The following is a 14,464-nucleotide window of genomic DNA, read 5'->3' as shown; positions in this document are numbered from 1 at the left end:
CTGCCTGGAGAGTTCAACAAAATCCTTCTTGCACAGTGTCTTGATACATAGGAAGGAGAAAATAAATATTCTGTAAAATGATGAAAAGCTTATGAAGTGCAATAATCTCCAAATATTATGCTCAGGAAATGCAAAGTATCAGGAACAATGTAGCAGTGAATTGGAGAGTGAAATTGGAGCGATTGAAATGGTCATATAGCTTGGAGTTAAGGCACTTTCTTAATATGCACAGGGTCCTGGGTTCAATCCCCACCACTAAAAAGGAAGGAAGGAGAGAGACCAAGAAAGATTTGCGAGGTGGGCCTAACACCATCATAGAAAATTTATTCTCTAGCCCAGGATTTCATACTGTTAATTACACATTTTTACTGCATGGGAGATTATAAAAGTACAGTTGCCCAAGTCTCAGCCATTTTTATTTGAGTGGGTACAGATGTATCAACTTCAGCTGATATGACTTGGGGGCACCAGTAAAGCACCCAGGATAGAGATATCATGGTAGAACATATGTCTAGAACTTGAAAAAAGTTCTGTGAGACTTTTATTTCTGTAGAAAAATAAATGCCCATAGTATGTTAGCCTAAGTATGGATATAGAGTAGTCTGAGTTTAAATGTACCAATATACCAGTTTTTGCAACCTGGGGTAAATTACCTACCTCTCTTTAAGCCTCTGTTTCTTATTTTGGATATGGGAGCCAATGAGACTACAGTGCGAGTGTTCATAAAGTGTTTTCAGGCTATGCATTTTTAAAATTTGTTATAACTACTGTTAGTTGACTTGTTTATATAATGTAAATTTGCACCAGGTGCTGATGAGCAAAGCAGAAGATAATGAAGTGTCCTGTATTCAGTCTCTTAGGTACTTGATGTCATTCTTTACACTCCAAAATTTGTGAAGTCAGAATTGGACAACAGGGCAGTTTGAAAATTTTTCTGTATGGAGTCTTAGCATTTTTCAATATCAGAGGGCCTCTGGAAAGATGGAAAAAGAAAATAGAGAAACCAGGGCTGGGAAGGTGGCTCAGTGGTAGAGTGCTTGCCTTGCATGCATGAGGCCCTTAGTTTGATTCCTCAGCACCACAAAGCAGAAAAAGCCAGACGTAGAGCTGAGGCTCAATTGGAAGAGCTCTAGCCTTGAGCTGAAGAGCTGAGGGACAGCTCCCAGGCCCAGAGTTTAGGCCCCATGACCGACAAAAAAAAAAAAGAAGAAGAAAGAAACCACAACTGTTCTTTTCAGCTGGCTTAATGTTAGTCCTCTTGACGTATGACGACAAATTACCAGACACTGAATTGGTTATAAACAACAGATTTATTTCTACATTCTGGAGCCTGGAGGCCCAAGATTGCAATGCCAGCATAGTCAGGATTTTTGTTTTTCAGATTGATGCACTGTATTAAAGATCAGGATTGAAATCTATTCGGTTTTGTTTATTTAAATACCATTAATGAAGGCTTGCCTCCACGACTTAATTACCATCCACATGTCCGCATACACACACAAAGGACAACTTCTGTAACATTATATTTGAGATAGAATTTCAATATGTGAAGTTGGATGAAGATTGTAAATAAATGTATTTTAATTATACATTCTGTTTCTTTTCCCATAGATTGTGGATCTAAGAACAGTAAGATCCAGACACTGAATTGATCTCAGAGCTGACCTCTGAGCCATTCTATGATTCTGGAGTATTATATTTATCTGGCTTAATCAATTCTCTGTGTTCACTACAAGATTATTTGGAGAATATATAAGATAATTACACTGAGAAGTTATTTAGAGAATTAATTCATATTGTTTACTTTTAATTTTTTGAGGTAAGTACTTGGATTCAAATTCAGAGCCTTGCATTTGCCAGGCAGGCACCTGACCACTTGAATCATGCCACATCCAGCAATTTTTGCTTTGATTGTTTGTTTGTTTGTTTGTTTTTTGGGTCCAGTTGTGGGGCCTGATCTCTGGGCCTGGGCGCTGTTCCTCAGCTCTTCAGCTCAAGGCTAGCGCTCTACCACTTGAGCCACAGTGCCACTTCCGGCTTTTTTCTTTTTTCTTATGTAGTGCTGAGGAATCGAACCCAGTGCCTCAGGCATGCAAGGCAAGCGCTCTACCACTGAGCCACCTTCCTAGCCCCTGCTTTGATTGTTTTTGAGATAGAATCTTGTATTTGTTTATTCCTAGGATACCTGGATAGTGAACTTCCTAGTTTTATGTTCAACATAGGTAGGATGACAGCCATACATTGGCACATCCAGCTTTTATTGATTGAGATGGAGGTCTCTTGTATGTTTTCCAGCTTGAAATTGAACTGCAACTATCGACATTTCCATTTTCAGAGTAGCTATGATTATAGGTATAAACCACCCCATTTGACTTCTATTATATATGTTTATGAAAATTCTGAAAGTATGAGAAAATCCTCTAGAGTTACTAACCATACCCAGATTCTAGGTGATACACTAATGTTTATTCTGTCAAAAAATGTGTTTTGTGACAATTTTTTAATTTTTTTTATTGGCAAAATACCATACAGAGGGGTTACAATTACATGGGCAAGGTAATGAGTACATTTCTTATCAAGCATTGTTGCCTCCTCCATTGTTTCCCCTTTCCATCCGTTCCCATCTCCTCTCCTACCCCCCCAACTCCCCATCCCCAGTGAAAGTTGTAAAGTTCGTTATTCGACATAATGACTTGTATGGCTCATCGTTGCAATGGGTCCAATGTATCCCTATTTAAAGTTTGTTTTTGCCCTTTCCCTCCACAAATTATACCAACATCAAATATATGAAAGCAGGGGTTATACCGTGGGGGAGGGACATACAAAGCAACAAAGAAATCATCTTATAAATATGTTAGAAACAATTTCAAGAAAAAAAAAACATTTGAATACTTATCTTGTGGTTCATTTCACCTAACATGAACTTATCTTACCTTTTCTGCTTGTCTCAGAAATATACTAGTTATTGCAAATAAGGGAAACCATGGGACTTATGTTTCTTTGGGCCTGGCTTACTTCACTTAATTTTTTCCAAGTCTTTCCATTTCCTAACAAATAGGGCAATGTCATTCTTTCTGATGGAGGCATAGAATTCCATTGTGTATATATACCACATTTTCTTGATCCATTCATCTAATGGGCATCTGGGTTGGTTTCGTATGTTACCTATGGTAAATAATGTTGCAATAAACATAGTTGTGCTGGTAGCTTTAGTGTGGTCTTGTTTGTGATCATTTGAGTAAATGCACAAAAAATGGGATTGCTGGGTCATAGGGAAGCTTTACGTGGAGTCTTTTGAGGAAACTCCATACTACTTTCCAAAGTGGTTGAACAACTTTACACAACCACCAACAATGCGGTAAGGTTCCATTCTGTCCCCATCTCCTCCAGCATCTGTTGTTATTAGAGTTCTTGACTCTAGCCATTCTAACTGGGCTGAGGTGGTATCTCAATGTTGTGCTGATTTGCATTTCTTTTATGGCTAGAGAAGTTGAGCATTTCTTCATATGTCTATTGGCCATCCTTCTTTCCTCTTCAGAGAAGTTTCTCTTTAAGTCTTTTGCCCACTTACTTATTGGGCAGTTGTTTCTTTGAGGATTTGTTGTCGGGGGATTTAATTTTTTGAGTTCCAGGTATATTTTAGATATGAGACCCTTGTCCATTGTATGGCTAATGAAGATCTTTTCCCAATCCGTGGGCTTTCTATTGATCTTGCTAGCTATGTCCTTTGTCTTGCAGAAGCTCTGCAACCTTATGCAATCCCATTTGTCCAACCTTTCTTTGATTTGTTATGTTTCTGGGTCTCTACTAATAAAATTTCAGCCTGTGCTAAGTATACCTAGGGTTTCTCCTATTGCATCCTGTAATGTTTACAGAGTGTCTGCTTTGACTCCAAGGTCTTTGATCCATTTGGAGTTGATTCTTGTGTAGGGTGATATATAAGGATCTAGCTTTGGTTTTTTACAAGGTATTAACCAATTTTGCCAGCACCATTTACTTAAAAGGCTGTCTTTCTTCCACTCTAATTTTTTAGCTTCCTTATCGAAGATTAGATTGCTATATATCTGTAGGTTCAATTCTATTCCATTGGTCCTGAGGTGTGTTCATGTGCCAGTACTGTTTTGAATATTATGGCATTGTAGTAGAGTTTGAAATTTGGTATTGATATTCCTCCAGCACTGTTCTTTCTGTTAAGGATCTTTTTTGCTATTCATGGTCTTTTATTGTTCCATATGAATTTTTGGATTGTCTCTTCTATTCCTTGAAGAATGAGTTTGGGATATTGATAGGTATTGCATTGAATTTGTAGATAGCCTTGGGAAGTATTGCCATTTTCATGATGTTGCTCCTTCCAATCCAGGAGCATGGAAGTTTTTACCACTTTCTAAGTTCTGTTTTGATTTCCTTTTTCAGGGTTTTAAAGTTTTCATCATAGAGGTCCTTCATTTCTTTGGTTAAGTTAATTCCTAGGTATTTTATTTTTTGTGGAGCTATTACAAATGGAGTTGCTTTCCTGATTTCAGCCACCCTTTTCTCATTGTTGACATACAGAAAAGCCATTGGTCTTTGAAGGTTAAATTTATACCCTGCTACTTTGCCCAAGTTTTGCATAAGCTTGAATAATTTGGGAGTGGAGTCCGTGGGATTCTTTAAACACAAGATCATATCATCTGCAAAGTGGGAGAGTTTTACTTCATCTTTCCTTATTTGGATCAATTTTATGTTTGCATCTTGTCTTATTGCTGTAGCTAGGCATTCTAATACTGTATTGAAGAGAAATGGCGAGAATGGACAGCCTTGTCTCGTTCCTGATTTAAGAGGAAATGGCTAGTTTTTCACCATTAAGTATAATGCTGGCTGTAAGTTTGTCATATACAGTCTTTATTTTATTGAGAAATGTTCCCTGGATTCCTAATTTTTCCAGAGCCTTCATCATCAATGGGTGTTGAATCTTATCAAATGCCTTTTCTGCATCTATTGAGATAACCATGTGGTTCTTATCCTTGCTCCTGTTAATGTGATTAATTATATTAATTGATTTGCGTATATTGACCCAGCTTTGCATCCCTGAAATGAATCCTGTTTGATTGTGGTGTATGATTTTTTGGATAAATTGTTGAAGTCAATTGGCCAAATTTTTTTTGAGAAGTTTTGCATCAATGTTCATCAAAGAAACGGGTCTATAGTTCTCTTTCTTTGATGAGTCCCTGCCTGGTTTTAGGATGAGGGTTATGATGTCGTCATAGAATGAGTTCGGTAGTGAACTTTCTCTTTGAGTTTCATTGAAGGGCTATTGGTGTGAGCTCTGCTTTGAAGGCCTTGTAGAATTCTGCTGTAAATCTGTGTGGTCCTGTGCTTTTCTTAGATGGGACTTCTCTTTTTGCTGTTTCTATCTCAATGCTTGATATGGGCCTGTTAAAATGGTTTAACTCATCTTGGTTTAGTTTCAGCATGTTGATATTTGCTAGGAAAAGGTCCATTTCTGCCAAGTTCTCAAATGTATTAGCATAGTTTTGAGTATTCCCTTAGAATGTTCTGAATCTTGGTTGTTCTTTGGTGGTTTCCATTCTCATCTCTGAGTTTATTTATTTGGGTGTATTCTCATCTTTTTCTAATAAGATTTGCTAAGGGTCTGTCAATTTTGTTAATTTTTTCAAAGAACCAACTCATTGTTTTATTGAATCTTTCTATGTTTTATTTGGATTCTAATTCATTTAATTTTGATTTAAATTTAATTATTTCTTTCCATCAACTGGATTGGGGTTTATATTGCTGCTCTTTTTCAAGGAGGTTCAGATGTCTCATTAAATTGTTGGTTTCAGATCTCTCCAACTTGCTTCTGAGTACTGCCTTTTCTGTGTCCCAGGGGAGCTGGTAATTTGTGTGTTCCTTTTTGTTGAATATCATGAACATTTGAATTTCCTTTCTAATCTCTTACATGACTTACTGGTGATTCAACAGTGTGTTGTTCAGCATCCAAGAGTTACAGGACTTTCTTTGGTAGCTTTTGGTGTTGAATTCTAATTTTATTTCCTTGTGGTCTGAGAGAATGCAAGGTATAACTTCAATATTTCTGAATTTGGAGGTTTGCTTTGTGACCTAAAATGTTTCTATTTTGCAAAATGTTCTTTGTGCTGCTGAGAAAAACGTGTATTCTGATGCTGCTGGGTGAAATATTCGGTAGATGTCTGTTAAATCTAGTTGATCCTTGCAGTTGTTTAGATCTGCAGTTTCTCTATTGAGTTTTTGCCGAGTTGATCTATCTAGTGGCGATAGTTGTGTGTTAAAGTCCCCAACAATTAATGTCTTTGGATCTATGTGGGATTTGAGGGAAAGTAGTGTTTCTTGGAGAAATTTGTGTGCTCTGTTGTTTGGCAAATAGATATTTAGAATTGTAATATTCTCCTGAAGGGCAATCCCTTAATTAGTATGTAGCGACCTTCTTTTTCTCTTCTAACTAATTTTAATTTGAGGTCTATTTTATCTGATATTAGGATTGCAACTCCCGCCTGTTTATGGGGGTCATTTGCTTGGTAGATTTTATTCCAGTCTTTCACTTTGAAAATGTGTTTGTTTTTATGGGCAAGGTGGTCCTGAAGGCAGCAGATAGAAGGATCTTGCTTTGTAATCCAACTAGACAATCTATGTCGCTTAATTGGTGAGTTAAGTCCGGTAATGTTGAGAGATAGGACTGAGAGGTATTTTTTTTTATTGTGAAAATACCATACAGATGGATTATGATTACATGAGCAATATAATGAGTACATTTCTTATCAAGCATTGTTGCTTCCTCCTTTGTTTCTTCTTTACACCCTTCTCAGACACCTCCTTACCCTATCCCCATCCCCCCCACCAAAGTTGTAAAGTTCATTTTTCAACATAACAACTGGTACATCTCATTGTTATAATGATTTCACCTGTATTCCTATTTAAACGATTTGTTTTTTTCCCTTCACCTCCACAAATTATACCAGCATCAAATACAGTGAAAGCTGGGGTTATTTTTGTTATGTCGAAAAATGAACTTTACAACTTTGGCCAGGGGATGTGGGAGGGAGGAAGTGGGGATCAGTGTGGGGAGATATGGAAGGGATGTGTAGGGGAAACAAAGGAGGAGGTAACAATGGTTGAAAAGAAATATACTCATTACCTTGCCCATGTATTGTAATGCCTCTGTACGGAATTTTCACAATAATAAAACTTCTAAAAATGTTTATCACTTATTATAATTCAAATACCAAACAAGAGTAATTTTACATAATCATTAAAAGTATCATTTTATTACTATCATAAAATAGAATAAAAGACCAGTCCCAATCATTACCTATCATTATTCTTAATTCCTAATCATTACCTAAATATCTTAAACAATCTAAATAGTCATTTCTTTAACATAGATGTAAATATTCTATCTTTTTTACTTAACATTTTCCAGGGGCATATATTCATGTTTCTAAAAGATGTTCACAGCAGTTAAAAGATGCGTTTGTGAAATTAATGTGATACATGTTGTTGTTGTTGTTGTTGTTTTCAAGGCCTGGGCATTGTCCCTAAGCCTTTTTGTGCTCAAGGCCAGCACTGCACAACTTGAAGCACAGGGCTAATTTCTGTTTTTGAGTGGTTAATTGGAGATAAGGATCTAACAAGTACTTTTCTGTCCGGGGTAGATGTGAAAACAATTGTTAGATCTCAGCCACCAGACTAGCTAGAATTATAGAGGTGAGTTACTGGCACTTAGTTTGATAATGTTTTTTAAATTTTAATTATGTTTTAAGATGTTTGTTTCACTATAGTGCACATAATTCTATACATAAATATATATATATATATATATATATATATATGCTGATGACAAATTCCCTCTAAAAATGTATGTCTTTCTACACATAACATTTATACACACACACACACACACACACACACACACACACACACACACACACACACACACATATTTTTGAAGACAGACTCCCTCAAACTTTTTTTTGGGTCCAGTTGTGGGGCCTGAACTCTGGGGCTGGGCGCTGTCCCTCAGCTCTTCAGCTCAAGGCTAGCGCTCTACCACTTGAGCCACAGTGCCACTTCCAGCTTTTTTCTTTTTTGCTTATGTGGTGCTGAGGAATCAAAACCAGGGCCTCATGCATGCAAGGCAAGCACTCTACCACTGAGCCATCTTCCCAGCCCATCCCTATAAAACTTTTATGCTACTATTTTTTATCTTTTTCATTTCAAAGATATACAATCTATTTTTCCAAAAGTTTCCTAGAGTAAAATGACTAATATTTCACTAGAAAGTAGAGTATATTATTTTCAATGTAATTTTAGATATACACATGACATTGTAGTAACATTTATAGTATATTACTTGAAAAACTTCTGTTCAAACCCTTAAATATTTGTGTCGAATGACAGGGAGAGAGGAAGTTAATTCATATTGGTTAGGAATGTGCAAAGCTTCAAAAATCTGTCCAATAATTGGTTATAATCACATAGTCAAGCTACCTGTTATGGTTTAGTTTTTTTGTTTCTTTATTTATTCAAAAATTTAACATGGATGCATGCACAGTGGTAATATTAAAATTATTAATCAAAATACAAATAATACAAAATCATAGACACATATCAGACTTTCAATAATTAGCACTTATGATGCTAATAATAATTTTGTTGATGATGATGATGACCACAGTGTACCCTGATAATGACAATGATATGATTTAAAAAGAAAAATTTTTAGACATCTTTGAAGCTAGATTTCCCACATTGAATACATAGTAATAAACAGCATTGGATTACATACAATAAGAATAACAAGAGGAGAGTTTCAATATCAAGAAATACAATCACATAATCAGGTGAGACAGTAAAAACCCTAATGTTATTCTTGAAGTCTCTCTAATGTATACTCACTTTTTTTGGTGGAATTGTTTGCTTGTAAATAAAATCGTTTATTTCTACATGTTGATTATCCCACGTAGATAAAATATAATAAGCTGAGTGCTTTGTTATCAAATGATCTTGTTTGTTCTAGCCTTGGGAACTTAGGAGAAAGCCTTTCACCACCTACATAGACAGTGGCTTGTTTATCTATTCCTAGAAGGTAACAACACATGCCTCAAGCATGCTTCACTCATTAGGCAGAAATCCTTGGTCAGTTTTAGTTTCTATCCAGTTCACTGGAGAAAATCTGTGTATAAATTGATGAAGAACACTTGGCAACAGATAAAGCAGTAAGAAAAATTTTGATGGACTACAATTAGTTTTCAACTTAGTGTGATTAGTTCAAGTAACATTCTTATATAGATAATATTCAATAACCAATGTTTTCCAATGATATGTTGAGTTTGTTCTTCAATACAGATGTAGACACATGACCCAATTTACATAATACCACTTACATATCTGTAGGTGCCTTAAAAGGACACAGGCCTTAGATCCAGGAGGTAAAATTTATTTTTACTTCTGGATGAAACAATTTGTGACTTTATACCAACAAACTGAATTTGATTCTTTCCTTATTTGTAAGCTAAGGTGGAAAATGTAAGGACTCTTCACTTTTCTTTTTTCTTGCTCTAGGAGTAAGCAAATGTATTCCTCAATATTTCTGGTAGATTACATCCATTTACAGATGAGAAATGCAAGGCCCAACAGTCAATATAGTGAGTAAATAATGATACTAGAATTTGTGTCTGAGCTCTTCCCTCTGCATGCTTACAAGGAGCAGTAATTTGGTGATGGAGAGGATCAATATGAAAAGACTATGGGGAAAAAAACATATTTTGTAAAAAGTTGTTTAAGACTAGGTGACCAGTGATGAGTACATGAAACAGACTTGTGTCAGGGGCATAAAAAGGAGTACATAGAAATCATATTAGTGCTGGGTGCCAGTGGCTCATTCCTGTAATCCTATCTACTCAAGAGGCTGAGATCTGAGGATCACGGTTCAAAGCCAGCCCAGGCAGAAAAGTCCATGAAACTCTGATCTCCAATAAATACCACTAGAAAACCCAAAGTGGTGCTGTGGCTCAAGAGGTAGAGTGCTCGCCTCGAGCTGAAGAGCACAGGGACGGTACCCAGGCCCAGAGTTCAAGCCCCACGACCAACAAAAACAAAAACAAACAAACAAAACAAGAAATCATATTAGTGACAGAAACTGAGAACATCTTGATCATTCATCGTATCTAATGGGTGGGAGTAGAAGGATAAGAAGAAATCTAAAGGGTTCTACATCTTTGGCCAGGCAAATGTGTTAGTGATATTCTTGGTGATAAGGATTACAGGTGAAAATGATGGATTTAGGGGAAAAAACTCTCTGATAGTTCTAAAGTTTATATTAAACAGATGCAAAGATATATCTTTTTATTTATTTTTATTTTTATTTTTATTTTTGGGGCCTGAACTCTGGGCCTGGGCGCTGTCCCTCAGCTCTTCAGCTCAAGGCTAGCGCTCTACCACTTGAGCCACAGTGTCACTTCTGGCTTTTTTTCTTTTTGCTTATGTGGTGCTGGGGAATCGATCCAAGGGCCTCATGCATGCAAGTCAAGCGCTCTACCACTGAGCTACCTTCCCAGCCCAATAGGTCTTTTTAGACATCATCAAAATATCCTCGACCATGAATATGAAAAAGAATGATAAAATTGGGGGTATTATTAAAGGGAAGAGGAAAAGAAAAGTTATGACATAAGTGTAAGCAATTTGAGCACCAGTGTGGACAAGATTGGAAGAAAGAGATAAATAAGGAAACAAGAAAGTAATAAAAACAGATTTACAGAAGTAAAGAAAGGAAAGAATTTGCAGGAAGAAAAGGTCAAAACTTACAGAAGTATTGAAGGAAATATGCTATTTGGATTTGAAAACTAAAAGGACATAGACAAGTTCAATAAGAACAGTGTTTTGGTGAACTGGTAGAGATGTAAGTCATATTGATAAAATTTTGAGATATGAAATAAAACTCTAGATCCATGAATTCAACAGATCCTGTTGATTTTAAATGTTGGGAACAAATGCTCTTATCCTGACCTTACAAGTATTATACAGATGTAACTGTCATGACCTTTACTTAGAGATATTCTGTGAATATTTTTGAAGACTGGCCAGGAGATTATGGATTGAACTACAGCAAAGACAAGCCTAATTTGCCCTACAGTTCCAAAGAGTGACCCATGTATCCACATCAGTTTGGGATTTTATAGAAATATCATTAGATATGTTTGGACATCTTATCAGCCTATTCATTATAAATGTAGAACAAGTAACATCAAGTATTAGGTTGAACTTACAGTTTTACTGATGTTACTGAAGACTCCTCAAATTGATTCTTCTTTAGAATAGAAAATGCCTCAGTAGCCATTGAGACGTCATAACTGCCATATGCTCTATTTAAACCTAATTCTTTTTTGGGGGGGGGTCCGGACATGGGGGCCTGAACTCTGGGCCTGGGCGCTGTCCCTCAGCTCTTCAGCTCAAAGCTAGCACTGTACCACTTGAGCCACAGTGCCACTCCAGCTTTTTTCTTTTTGCTTATGTGGTGCTGAGGAATCGAACCCAGGGCCTCAGGCATGCAAGGCAAGCGCTCTACCACTGAGCCACCTTCCCAGCCCCTTAAATCTAATTCTTGTTAGGGATATCTCCATGCTGAAATAACCCTGCCAATCAACCTGCCACAAATTCTTGTATGTAGGAAATGCTCTTATAAACTTCAAGCTTTTATTGAATGGAAGAGTTCAGACATTACCCTCCCCACAAGGATTAAATGCCTAAAAAATAAGACATTTTGCTTTAATGCCTTTCTTTCATTTTCTGATACACATATGCAAGTAGGGAAGGATTCTGATGTAACAATAGTACAATGGTGACTTGTAATAACACAATGTCTAGGATCTAGTGTTAATTCAGTTACTTACTAATTAGTTCCAAAGTGTGTGGATATTTATATTTCTCCTGGGTAAACTAATGAGCTCCAAGAAAATATCCCTAAGGAGCCTTCCAATTCAAATATCAATGTTTGTCTCAAAATGCTTTAAATTCTACACTCTTTAATGTGGACATAGAGTTATACTGTGGAACTTTTCTCCTCAGAGAGTAAGTACTACCCTATTGGTTAACATGGACAAAGTACCTTCATACATAGAATGGGTGTGTGCAAACAAGAAGTGGTAGATTGTCAATGTCTAGTGCATTGAGGTCCCTGGGTAAGGGTCATGAAATCATCAGGACACAGGGGATGCAGTGTGCAAACAGCAATTGCCACTGCATGCTGTGTTTTATTGTTAGTGGGTATTTAAAGACAAGCAAGCATAATCTTTGCCAAGATTTGGTTAGAAAACATTCACACAAAAAGTTTCCACAGATACATTTTTACTTAACCTATGAGACAATGTCTAGGTACATTATTATCTAAACTATTTTAGAGCAAGCTCAAACCACTTCTCCAATCTCAGGAAAATGCTTGACCAGCTGTTCATCTATGCTTAAGCAAGCAGAAGAGCCACTTCCTCAGCTCTCAGGAATCTGTGACATGTGTCTGGAGATAGGGAGAGAGAACGTTTTCCCTCTCTAGCCTGGCATTCCAAGAGCTTTCCTAATCCCAAACACAGTCCTCAGACAATCCCGAGGCTGGAGCCTGCATCATTCTGCCCCCTCAACATAGACCCTGAGTCTTCACAATCTCCTTTTTTCTTTTGTTTTAAAAGTAAAGCTTTCCACAGGGTTATCATAGAAGCTTGCATTGGCTTCATAAAAATCAAATATAACAGCACAAGCGCAAACAGAATAATAACAATCATAATTTCCATACCACTAGCAGTATGTGAAATGCTTTGTAGTATTCCTTTCAGATCCAACCCTTCCAACTGTTTAATAAATGTATCAGCAATATTAGAAGCATCAACCTTTGTAAATTGTTTACCAAAAATATCATGTACATTAAATTGTAACTGAGCAATCAATTGAGCAGCAGTAGAATTTTTAGATAAATACTGTTGTATTATATTCCAATCATGTAAAGATTTATTATATTTTACATTAGTAATGTAAAAGGTAGTCGAATTTTAATCACATTTTAACAATAACTGTTTTTCCACAACCAATAACTTTTTTCCTAACCATCCCACTGTCTGTTTAACAACATTAATCTGTATTTGTAATCAAGCATCAATTTCTACCTGTGAGACACACAATTCATGTGAATCCCGGTGCCATTCTTCCACAAAGTGTTTAGCTTGTAAGGAAGTGTGCAGGGCAATTCCAGACACCCCAGAAACAGTGGTAATAGCAATTAAGCTTAAAATCACAGCCACAATGGCTCCAATCATACGTTTTGTACGTTTTAGCAGTTTGGTAAAAATTCAATAACAACACTATCCAAAGGATTTTGGGACCATTCTCTTCCTAATTTAACAGGTAGCCAAATATAAGTTCCTTGTTGTAAAATCATAATACTATCACTGTCATTAAAATTAAGAGAGGAATTAACACAAGAATACAGGCGACAATTGAAACAAGAAATAGTAGGATAAAATGTAAAGTTTCCCATCAAAAATACATAAGGCAGGGATACACAAGCAGTTACATTATAAGATTTATACAAAGTAAAATTATAAGTGGACGCAGAGTTCGCCGTCCCCGAAAAACATCCATTTGATAGCATCACGGGTTTTAGTGCCACTGCGACCTTCCAAAGATGAGTTTGAACAGCAGTGGGTGCAGCCATGAAAGCCCATCGAGCATCTGTAATGCCTCCATCTCCCCAGGCCATCAATCTGGTAATATTCCATTCTAAACATGTGTTAATAAACTGTCCAAAAGGTCCCCAATTAATGAAACTATTGAACTTTTTCCCAAATGTTCCTCTGCACTCTTGCCACACAAAAGGCTTATATTTTAAATCAATATAAGTAAAATCAGGGCACATAGGTAAGGATAACTCACCATCAAAGGTGACACTTTCCCAGCTACTATTAATGGACCAAGTAGTTAATCGCTGTAGCTGTTTTCTAGAATTGGAAGTGCGTTTCCCAGGTAAAACCCAATGTTGCCAATTCATAACTAAACAAGGAGGAGGCCCCAAACAAACAGGCAAGGAATGAGTATAGTAAGTAAAATTTAAAAAGCTACCATCATCCTTATTATAAAATGTCAAAATATTCCAAGGAGGAGATAAAATAGCAGGAACAGTATAGACGGTTATCTCCATGTCTCCCCAAACAACAGGTCCCAATAAAGGAGGGTTAGGAACAAAGGCCCAATAACTTACCTTAGCATTAGCATGGACAGAGTTTACAGTAAGCAGGGCACACATGGCCAGGAACAAGTTCTCAGCCATGACAGGTTTACCAGTGTGACAGATTTACCAGTGCGTTGTAACATCTTTTGTCCTTCTCCAGTCAACTGTAACATCTTTTGTCCTTCTCCAGTCAACGTTTTAACCTGCCCCCAGGTGGGCAGCAGGGCTTTCTTCTTTCTC

Source organism: Dipodomys merriami, unplaced genomic scaffold (assembly GCF_024711535.1).
Source record: "Dipodomys merriami isolate MVZ:Mamm:240054 unplaced genomic scaffold, mDipMer1.0.p SCAF_906, whole genome shotgun sequence".
NCBI classification, from domain to species: domain Eukaryota; kingdom Metazoa; phylum Chordata; class Mammalia; order Rodentia; family Heteromyidae; genus Dipodomys; species Dipodomys merriami.
Note: the sequence above shows the minus strand (reverse complement) of the source record.